The sequence below is a fragment of the Rutidosis leptorrhynchoides genome, chromosome 5, assembly GCF_046630445.1.
Source record: "Rutidosis leptorrhynchoides isolate AG116_Rl617_1_P2 chromosome 5, CSIRO_AGI_Rlap_v1, whole genome shotgun sequence".
Lineage (NCBI taxonomy): Eukaryota > Viridiplantae > Streptophyta > Magnoliopsida > Asterales > Asteraceae > Rutidosis > Rutidosis leptorrhynchoides.
In genome coordinates, this window is record NC_092337.1 from 124,843,978 (window position 1) to 124,854,933 (window position 10,956).

Below are 10,956 nucleotides of genomic sequence, written 5' to 3' on the forward strand. Positions count from 1 at the left end.
CTGTTTTAATTATTCTAGTGGCTATTAATCCATTCCCGTGTCCGGTTAAATGAACGATTATTCGTACATATAAATACCCCGCCCATCGTGTCCGATCGAGTGTATATGGTAATTTATAGGGACGCCCAATTCTAAATCTTTATATTAACATTAACAAACTTTCATTTAGTTAAACAAATATAAAGCCCATTAATAGCCCATAGTCTAGTTTCCACAAGTGTCGTTCTTTTGTCCAAACCCCAATTATGGTACAAAGCCCAATTACCCAATTTTAGTAATTAGCCCAACATCATGATTACTTCGTTTTAAATAAGCATAATAATAACTTAGCTACGAGACATTAATGTAAAAAGGTTGAACATAACTTACAATGATTAAAAATAGCGTAGCGTTACACGGACAGAATTTCGACTTACACCCTTACAACATTCGCTAACATACCCTTATTATTAGAATTATAATTAAAATTAAAATATAAATTATAAATATAAATATATTTACGTATGAAGAGGAAGAGAAAAAAGATATTTAAATTTGATCAGAATTCGGTTGGCTTTATAGCCAGAGTTGAAAATTGGGGCTCCGCGACTCGCGGCAAAATGCCCTTAAAACTCCGCGAGTCGCGGAGAGGTATTTACAGCTCACACCCTTGGAGTTTCTTGCTGCCGACGGTTTTTATTATATATATAATATATATATATAATTAATATAATTAATTATATATTATATTATATTTATATACATAGTTAACTTGTAATTTTTAGTCCGTTGCGTCGAGCGTTAAGAGTTGACTCTGGTCCCGGTTCCGGATTTTCGAACGTCCTTGCGTACAATTTTATATTTTGTACTTTGCGTTTTGAATCTTGTACTTCTGTAATTTCGAGACGTTTCTTATCAATAATTGGAACCTTTTTGATTGTCTTTTGTTCTTTTGAGCTTTTTGGTCGTTTGCGTCTTCAATTCGTCGAATCTGTCTTTTGTCTTCACCTTTTATTATTTAAACGAATATCACTTGTAAATAGAACAATTGCAACTAAAAGCTTGTCTTTCTTGAGGAATAATGCTATGAAATATATGTTCGTTTTTAGCATTATCAATACTTAACCCTAAAATTGGGTCAACTTCACCAAAAACCCTAACTCTTAACATTTAAGGTCTTCATACACATTTAATCACTAGGTTCCAACACAAAACACTAACATTAACCAACATTGGTCCATTTTGACCCATTTGACCTAATAAAAGTCAATACACCCATTTTGGGTCATCTATACCCAAATAGCACCCATTTATACATCAAGCAAGTGTTCTAACCAATTATTAGCCAATTAGGGTTTCTTAACATCAATTAACACTTTTAAAACCCTAGCTAACCCATTATTGAGTCTACATGACCCAATTTACCCAAAACACCCAATAATCACTAATAAATGGGTTTGATGTTCACCATAAACCCTAACTCTAACCCTTTCACAACATTATACTAGGAAATCAAGATTAGAGCTTACCACCACAATCAAAATGTAGCTAGGAAGTAGATGAACAACTTTAGAACTTGAACTTTAGCAAGAAACCTCCTTCTTCTTCTTCAAAATGGGATCTCTCTCTCTAAAATCCCACTCTCTCTCACTAAAATGAATTGGGAGGATAAGGTTGGTGAACAAGGGAGTAATTGAACTCCCAAACTACTGATCCAAGCATTAAATCCGGCCTTGAAGTGAATTTACCGAAATGCCCATCGTTTAAATTAAATAAAACAAGGAGAGCTGTCACCAGCGTTTTGCGCGGCGCGCCCTCCCTTTGCGCGGCGCGCAACCCCCTGTTTCCAGCTACTTTTCCATTTTAAACTACATAACAAAACTCCACAACCCGGTTTACTATTTAAGCATTATATATAATATAATTACACGGGTCTTACAACTCTCCCCCACTTAGAATCGATCACGTCCTCGTGATCCATGTCACTTAACCACCCGGAACCACGCTCTATGGTACTTAACAAATGTTACGATCCGATTTCCATCACAAAATGTATTAACCCACCGGTTGACCCAAAAGTAAATACACATTTGCACGCATCCCAAAACGTGCAATACACACAATATCCGAAGTCTATAACGATAACTCAGAATACGCGAGAATGCCACGTACCCTTAGCGTACCCTTACCTGGTACAATGCTAAAACAACCAAAATTTCAACCCAAGGTCAACAACCCAAACGATGAAGACCGGACAAAAGAGAATCCTTACGGATAACACCTATTACTTAACATTCTTAGTAGCGCGCAACCACGACTAGTTCACAACTATCGTAAAATCGTAAGCAAGCGACCAAAAACCGCTGATGTCGAAAACGACTATTACTCACCACCATGTGCACAAAACGGCTAAGTGCACAATTTACACGGGCAATTAACATCATAAACCTACGAGTAACGGTTCTTTCCGAAAACCGCTCACCACCAACCACAACCAAGAGTGGTTAACGAAGAGCTAATCCTCCCGGATATCACTCATCACCTATTACTAGTCAAACGCGGTCAACCTAGAGATAACCCCAAATAAATACTTACATGTAACCATCTCGTAATACACAATAATGGCTATTGTGTAACTATCACTCAAAGTATACGATAATGAGGCATCGTGCCCTTTCTCAAAGTCCCATTATGCCATTTCCAAGGTAACCAAACGGCTAACACAATCGAGCCAAAAACAACCCATATTGCGCATAGGCGCAACAATAATCCCCTAGAAGAGAATCCGGTACGCACATCCCTTAACCGAGGGACCTTACCTTACTCGTCGAATACATCAATTATCTCCCAAGGAGATTTTCCACATTACCACCTTGGTGGTAACTTGAACCCAAAACCATAAGCACAATTTATTCCAAATTGTACTTTTGCCACCGTCGACCAATGTAGGTCTCAACACTAGCTTCGTATCCATACGAACGTCATCCAAAATAACATTACAATAGAGCACCTTCGTGCGAGAGTATAACTCCCCCACTTAGGACTCTGTTCCGTAACCACATCGTGGAATAATAGCATCCCGTGGGAGGTCCACTTATCCACATACACCATCGATGTCCTCATTGGTCATAGTTCTCGAATTCTCGCGAATTCATCCTTAACAATAAATCCCGACGATAAACACATATTCGCGTTCGCAGAAAGAGTGACCACTAACCTAACAACTAATTCGCCAAATCGCATTATCGTAATTCCTATAAGAGAGACGAGGTTCACCCGTCTTGCATCTCTTAATACGCACGTCACCAAAACCTTGCTCCAACCCCGAGCATACGAAGGAATTTAACCTAACCTTAAACTCTTTAAACGTAGAGTTTACCACGATATACACAACCTTGCACTTGCAATAATCCCATTGCTATAGCTCATCAATTTTCCACACGAAGACGAACACGCCCTAACATCCAAAACCAAAGCCCGTCTCCATGGCTTAGTAGAAAACATTTCCCAAACATTAAGGAATGCTTGGTTGCACCAAGTCTTACGCCCTGCGGTCGACGATCCCAACTCCAACGTAGGGTAATTCCGTTAGGAATGCTACCCGTAACAATACCACGTATTTACACTAATGCATTCGCCCCTCAAGTCGCATTCACATGAGTCAATGACTCAAACGCTACCCTAGTGCGCTGTCATCTTATCACTAGCCCCGCGCCCGTAAGGGTACGGTTAAAATATACGTTCGCTTAAAACTTATTAGGTTTGGTAATGAGATCTAGGTCTCAATTTCATAACCGAATACATTGGCACACAACATCAATAATAGTAAGGCATATTTGCATCGAGAAGTGAAGGTACCTGAAACAACATCGCTCGGTGCTTCACCACCCATCGAATACTCGCGCTCTAACCTCTTAACCCGATCGGCAAACGCTTCCGAACACTCTGACTTTCGATGTCCCTCCTTCTGGCAAGCAAAGCACTTGATCGTGCTCAAAGGTGTACCCGTACAATCCCGTGCCAAATGGCCTCGTCCTCCACACTTAAAACACGTAAGCACCCAACCTCCAAACCTCCTAGTCTGATTACTAGCTAAATCGGGACACTCAGACCTTTGGTGCCCTTCCTTCCAACAATAAAAACATACAGTTTTACCCGACGGACAATCGCGAGACTTATGTCCCCGTTGCCCACAATTGTAACACTTAGACCCACCGGAGCCCGTTACTACCTTCCTCATGCTACTAGACGCCTCATTTACACTTCTACCTTGATCATTGAGCAACTCGGGACACTCCGACCTTCGGTGTCCCTCTTTATGGCAATGGTAGCACATTCTGTTTTCGTTTCTCGGCAACGTGCACTCCCATATCTTGTGGCCCCTAACACCACAATTGAAACATCTAGATGTGTAACTTCCCTTGTTCTTCTTTTTCACATACTCTACGCCTTCAGGCGTACCTCTTTTCCTTTTACCCGAAGTACCATGTGGCTCTATCCTTGCATGTACATCTTCGTCACCCCTACCTCGAGGTTTAGGAAACCTCTTCTCAAACTCTTCCCTTACGACCTTCGTCACTTGGTCTCGGACCATTTCGGTTACCCGTCCTTCGATTGACTCTTTGACTACTTGGCCAACTTCGTTGGCGACACCCGAGACACATTGTTCAATCGCGGCTTCAACCATTACCGCTAATTCGTTCTTCTTTTCATTAGTAGACCCTTCCGTTCCGTATTCATCTTCCATCTTCATTCTTAAGAAACAAAATAGATTAACCAATGAAACGAAAAGATATAACACGTATGTATATATATATACATATATATATACATATGCCACACTACCCCATCTTGCTTAACAATCGTCGTACATCGCTTGTTTGACACGATTTGCACCCGTAGTAAGGGTAGCTAATCATTACTACGCGAGCACGTCGCGTTAACTCGCTAGTACAACGTCCATTTCGCTTGATGATCGCTACACAACACAAACAAATAACGCATGATTAGTTCATATAATCTATGTGCTAACCAAGTCCCGGTCCGACCCAAAGTCCTACAAGTCCCGCACAATGCACACACAAAAGTCTAAGTCTAGGCGACTATCTCAAGTCACCTAAATCCCTTAGACCATGCTCTGATACCACTTGTAACAACCCAAACCAACCACCGACTAAACCTCGTTAAATTTTAGCTAAAAAATTTTTTTGCTGGAAGACTGTTTGCGCGCCGCGCGCCCCAGCTTGCGCGCCGCGCAAAAGCTGGCTGTTGCCGGTTGCCTTTAATGCGAAAAAGATGAGCGACTTCCCGACACATTTAGCCAAAACGCTTTTAACCGTACATTAATATATGTAAAACTAGCACATAACTAAGGTTTGAGCGAGTTTTACAAAGTGGGGCCCACACGTGCCCAAATTGCCACTAAATGTAAGAATACAAGTTTAATACAAATTAGAGTTTCGACCACAAAAGTTTAATTGCCAAACGACACAACGAACATGGTGTTTGGGGTTAAACTACCCAAGTCTCGGTCAAACTCCAAGCCAAAACCAAAAGCGCTTCTTAATCATCGAAGCGGGAAACTCAATCCAAGGTAATGCCCTTACCCTTATCCACACACGAACCTATAAAAAGGTAAACAACGAGAGGGTAAGCAAAGCTTAGTGAGCACAATAATTATACATATACATATATAATCTACCTACTTGCATCACTTACATAACATCATACTCGGTTTAACATTTCGACAATCATACAACAATATTATGCATATACCATAGACCGCAAATCCACGAGTAGCTAATAATACAATAGCATACGATTCATAATTAAATACATTCAATACCTAATTCACGCAACCTTGGTTAACCAATTCGAACAAGGGAAACGGTACTTACAAGACCGTTGGAGTTCATAACATCCACTAGTGTTACTTACACACCGCGTAATCACTAATCCCCCGGGTGATGTCTTGAACACCGCGACTAACTCACCCTTACGACAATGTGGCGTCTTAAACACCGCGACGAATCCACACTTCATTCAATACAATGAGTGGTGTCTTAAACACCGCGACAATTCCACTCCCATGACAATGTGGTGTCTTAAACACCGCGACAATACCACATGTCAATTAAACAATGAGTAGTGTCTTAAACACCGCGACAATACCACTCGTCAAACATACAATGAGTAGTGTCTTAAACACCGCGACAATACTACTCGTTACCTAGAATGTGGTGTCTTAAACACCGCGACAATTCCGCATTCGTACACACAAATAAATACATTATATACGTACACGCATAATTATTCCACTCACCTTAGCGCCAAGATGATGATTATGCACTTCCGATCTTCAAAGCAATCGTACCTAATACATAAGTACACATTCAATTACGCAACTAGTGGAATTAACCACAATACTTACACTTGAGCATTTAATGACCCAATATGCATTAAATAGCTCGACTATACCAAAACCGCCCATAAATGGCCAAGACTCAACTAACATCAATAAAGCTAGTGGATTAAAGTCTATTAACTTCAACTAGCATAAACTTAGGGTATTTCATGCCCATTTCACCCAATTAGGTCAACCTTGACTCATTTGACCCATTTTCAAGTTTTTCATCATTTATAAGAGTGCTAATGACTAGCAACTCGATTCAACACTTACAAAACCTCAAACACATGAATAAACCCTAGGTTAACACCCTTTGGGTCATCTTTTACCAATTTAACCCAAACTAGGTCAACATTACCCATCTTGACCCATTTTAATACTTAACCCTAAAATTGGGTCAACTTCACCAAAAACCCTAACTCTTAACATTTAAGGTCTTCATACACATTTAATCACTAGGTTCCAACACAAAACACTAACATTAACCAACATTGGTCCATTTTGACCCATTTGACCTAATAAAAGTCAATACACTCATTTTGGGTCATCTATACCCAAATAGCACCCATTTATACATCAAGCAAGTGTTCTAACCAATTATTAGCCAATTAGGGTTTCTTAACATCAATTAACACTTTTAAAACCCTAGCTAACCCATTATTGAGTCTACATGACCCAATTTACCCAAAACACCCAATAATCACTAATAAATGGGTTTGATGTTCACCATAAACCCTAACTCTAACCCTTTCACAACATTATACTAGGAAATCAAGATTAGAGCTTACCACCACAATCAAAATGTAGCTAGGAAGTAGATGAACAACTTTAGAACTTGAACTTTAGCAAGAAACCTCCTTCTTCTTCTTCAAAATGGGATCTCTCTCTCTAAAATCCCACTCTCTCTCACTAAAATGAATTGGGAGGATAAGGTTGGTGAACAAGGGAGTAATTGAACTCCCAAACTACTGATCCAAGCATTAAATCCGGCCTTGAAGTGAATTTACCGAAATGCCCATCGTTTAAATTAAATAAAACAAGGAGAGCTGTCACCAGCGTTTTGCGCGGCGCGCCCTCCCTTTGCGCGGCGCGCAACCCCCTGTTTCCAGCTACTTTTCCATTTTAAACTACATAACAAAACTCCACAACCCGGTTTACTATTTAAGCATTATATATAATATAATTACACGGGTCTTACAGATTCGTTTGTGTCTTGCAAAGAACGTGCTTGCAAATGTGCACGGGTTATCAACGGCAAAGGAGCTTTGGGTTAAACTAGAGCAGTTGTACCAGGGCAAGGGCATCTCAAATCGGTTGTGTCTTAAAGAACAATTTCATACTCTGCGTATGGATGGGGGTTCAAAGATTTCAGATCATCTAAGTATTCTTAACGGTATTGTTTCAGAACTGGAGGCTATTGGAGTTAAAACGGATGATGAAGATAAAGCTTTGAGGTTGATATTATCTTTATCATCGTCTTATGAACACATGAAACCTATTTTGATGTATGGGAAGAAAACTCTGAAGTTTGAAGACGTTACTAGCAAGCTCCTATCCGAGGAGAAAAGACTGGAAGGTAACGGAGTCTCGTCATCAGGAGATACGATAGTGTTGTGTTCGGATAGGCAGAAGAGAAACTCTAGAAAGAATCTGACATGCTGGAAGTGCGGGAAGACTGGACATGTAAGGGTTAATTGTCCCGGTGGAGCTAATCCGGCAAATGGCTCCAAAGACGCTAACATTGTCTCCGTTGTTACGGAGAGTGACGAATTCCTCTGAAGTCACGTCATCCTCATGGTGTGTCCGCGCCACCGTGGAAAGGGATGTTCGTTAGCGGTTCCACAATTACACATAGGCATTGGTTTGGCGTTGATGCAGGTTGTGTGGTGGAAACTGATGTTGTAGCTGATGGGACTTTCGGGAAAGCCAAACAGGGAAGTTGCACCATAAAGTTTCAGCTGGTTGTTCAACAACATGTGTCGAGGTGAAATGCTTGGAATGTGATATTCTAAGTGCTATACTCTTAATGGTGGAGTATGATAATTCTTGTTAAGAGTTATGATTGTCTGTGATGACAATGATTGTCGGTTTAGACAATGTTCGATGAAGATGCAAGTTTTGTCTCTTGGGAGATAATGTCAACGGCATGAAGATGAGGATCTTGAAGTTGTCGTCGAGGAAGCGTCTACATCGGTTATCCTTGCAATGTGGAAGCATGGTTATCTTCTTCTATCCAAAAGGTGGAGATTTGTTGGTTTATTTTGGCTAGTAGAAGATATGTTTATCCCACATTGGTGGGAGGAAGATGTGAGGGGTGAGTGACTTGGTTATATAAGAGGGGCTAAGTCTTCATTCCAAATCGCACCAATCAATACACTTTAAGTATTTGATTATTTCTTTCTTTCTTACCCTTGTTTGAGAGTTGTATTAGTTAAATATTTTGGAGAGTGTAGTTGGCTTAAGAGAGTCGTCTATATCATTGTAACAATTTGTGATATAGTGTATTTCTCTCTTTGGGGGCCGGTGGTTTTTCTCCTGTTTTGGAGTTTCCACGTTAAATCTTGTGTTGTGTATTGTTCTTATTTCTTTACTATTATTGTTGGGCTGGGTGGTGGGAATTAGTGAGACCGTAATTTCCCAACATTAATTAACACCACAAATCGAAGCATATTCGGACCGTGTCTTCCTCGACGATGAAGCAATTGTCAAATCGGAAAAACTTCACCGTGAAATCTTCAAAACACGTCGAAATGATGAAGCGACGATGTTCACCGCCGACGTAATCAGAGAGAATCGACGTTGGCCTGTTTAATGTTTAACTCTATTTTTGTCACCGGAGTTGCATTCTGATGGTTTGGTACGAAGAAGAAGATCAAAGGAAGAAGATCAGAGAAAGAAGAAGACCGACGATTTAGGTGCAAAAGCATAAATTTTTTAGAGACCACCGTTCAACTCGAAAAAATCTTACGAACCCAACGAGACTAACTATACGCGAAACGGACACTTCTCGAAAAAACGCTAAACACAACGACAACCTGCATCTTCCCGCTCGCCACGGGTTAAATTTTTCCGACGGCAGCGTCAGACTCGAAATAATTTTATGAACAAAACGAAACTAACCACGTTCGAAACGGACACTTTTTAAAAAAGCGCTAAACACAACAACAGCCAGTATTTTTCTGTTCGTCGGAGTTAAATTTTTCCGACAGCACCGTTACACTCAAAAAAATTTATTGAACAAAACAAAACTAACTACGTTCGAAACGGATACTTTTTAAAAAACACTTAACACAACGACATCTAAAACGGTGCTTAACACATGGGCCGTGTTCCCCACTGTAAATACACAACGCTACGTTAAATATGAATACGCAGACCGAAAGTTCCCGCCGCAACGCGCGGGCCGGTCCGGTAAAACAAGGCACAAACTACATAGTTCTTGTAGTGAGATTGGGTACAGGTCAATCAATCAAGTTGGTCATTATCTTTCTGGTAAATCCTTTTGTTCGATTGGAATGAAGATGAGGTTTTCATTTATCAATAGTTTTTCGTAGTTGTGTTGCTTAGTGTTTCACATGAATATGTAAATGGATTTTTGGATCTAATCAATTTAATTTATGTTTTCTCGGTTAAAAAAAACTTCTTATAGTTCAAACAATTGATGATATTAAAATCAATATTGCAATATTAGGAAATTTATATGTTTTTCACACACAATCAACACAAATACATACTTTTATTTCAAACGAAATTGATCGCAACCTATGTTGTCAATTTTATTTTGATAACTACAAACCAATGACCATTAGATAATATTCTCTCCATCCAAAAAAAAAAAAAAATGATCTCATTTAACTTTTCAAATTCTCTCTCCTTCAATTCTGTTTTTTATTTGTTTTGTTTGTATAATAAAAAAAATACTTCATAAACGTTATATCAATTAAAAATATATTTAACACTCAATTATTTATCAAATATTATATATTATATTATACAAATAAAAATATCTAAAGTCGAAGTCGATAAGAAAATTGATATAATTTTTTTTTGGCAAAAGGAGTATTCTATTTGAAAGATAGTGATTACTTATTAGCTTATTATACATTCATGCAAATAGAATATCAACACGAATACTAATGATATGATTTAATCTGATCTGATACCATTAATATTAATTCACCAAAACCAAAGTAATAAGTTAATCTAAGTGCTTTCTACTAGCATTCAAATAATCAGAATCACACCAATGGATATGCTTTCAATCAATGGTATATTTGGAGGATACAGACTCAAAACACAGTCATTAGCAGTTAATTATCGAATAAAATACAAAGAAGCGAGAATTTGCAAAAATAAAAAAAAATAAAAAAAATTATGAAGTTAGGCACTGTTGGAAGAATACATAATCAAAAGAGCATAAATTAGGGGCTAGGGTTCTCACGTTCTTCAATTTTCAATGAATAAATATTTTTTTTAATTCAATTTTCAATGAATAAATAAATGTCTTTTACTCCAAACATTTTATTAATCATCTATTACCGTTACCATAATACTACATGGATACACACAAT